Genomic DNA, 1382 nt, shown 5'->3' on the forward strand with positions numbered 1-1382 from the left:
ATATGCAGTGTATTATTTGTTGAAACTGTACTTTCGATTTGATTTGAAACTGTCTCATTGCTATATGTTTATCAATAAAACTCTGAAAAGAAAAATAAATAAATAAATAAATAAATGACAAACAAAGACTAACTAAAAACTGTTTATAGTTTAATCCTAATGATGTAAAAAAAGTATATAATATACATACAGTTATACATGGGGGAGCTGTTAAAGATGGTTACTCCTAGGTTGTGCTATTACTGGCAATCATTTTTTCTGATTAATACATTTCTGTAATTTTCAAGTTTTCTACAATAAGTATTATTTTATAACTTGGAAAAACACAGGCTATGAAAAACTTTCTCAGATGTACTGGCAATACTAACGTACTTAGGTACTTTAAATTGCAGGAAAACTTAATGTGCTTCATTTTCTATGACCTTTTCAGGGTATGTATTCTTTTGGAAACAAACAGTTCTTCTTTTCTACTTAGTACAACACTTTAATAACAGCGTAATATTGTGAATCCAGCATTGTTTCTTTCAGAGCCTAAATAGGTATCGCTTTTGAAAATTACATTCTTCTATTTCCTAGATTTAATTTTTTATCTTCTTAAGTAAAGCATACCACATATATGTATTGTAGGCATGTTTTCTAAAAAAAAAAAAATTGTAATTTACAGCTGTCCTACATAAGGAACAAATTGAAATTGTGGTAGTTTATGCCTATAGCCTTATCCATCACAGACATACTGGTCAGCATAAACATGTTTATTCAATGAAATATATCCTGAAAAAAATTAAAAAAGGGAAGCCTGCATATAAATAGAGTTGTGGATTCAATTAGTCAGAATGTATTCTTACTTACACCAAACCACACGAAATCTTTTAAACTCGGATTAGTGTAATTTAAATAGATACATTAGAGTCTATTCCTGAATTCCACCCTAGAGACACCACCTTCTAGTTTCCTAAGGTCTGGGGGTCAGGACGAGGGTTGCCACATAAGCTAGTTTTCCATCTATATCAAGTCTCATGGGATCTAGGGACAAATATTGCCATTGGTTAGTGTTTAAGTACACAAGTGTCTGTCTCACCTCCTGCTCCCCACCTTGGCGGGTGGGGCGCGGCTGCTCATCCCTCCACAGCAGAGGGCTGCCTTCTCGTCTTAGTTTCTTTTCTAAACCACAGAGTGGTCATTGCTGTGAACTGCAGCCAGGATGGTGTGGTTGAGGGAGGAGGCCGAGTGATCAGAGCCTTCTGTGGGGCCGTTGGTGCTCTCAGTGCTCTGGCAGCAGAGGATCTGTCTGAAGGTGGCGCTCATTCCCTTGTCTCGGTAGGAGTAGATGATGGGGTTCATGGCAGAGTTGAACTCAGCGAGGAGGAGGAAGAATTTCTCAT

General features: G+C 36.6%; 1 pseudogene; it reads right to left on the reverse strand.

Annotated features, from left to right (window-relative positions):
* Positions 1 to 1161: 1161 nt before the first annotated feature.
* Positions 1162 to 1382, reverse strand: part of LOC101562771 — a 17782-nt pseudogene continuing 17561 nt past the window's right edge.

This window comes from Octodon degus, unplaced genomic scaffold (genome assembly GCF_000260255.1).
Source record: "Octodon degus isolate 3935 unplaced genomic scaffold, OctDeg1.0 scaffold00007, whole genome shotgun sequence".
NCBI lineage: Eukaryota > Metazoa > Chordata > Mammalia > Rodentia > Octodontidae > Octodon > Octodon degus.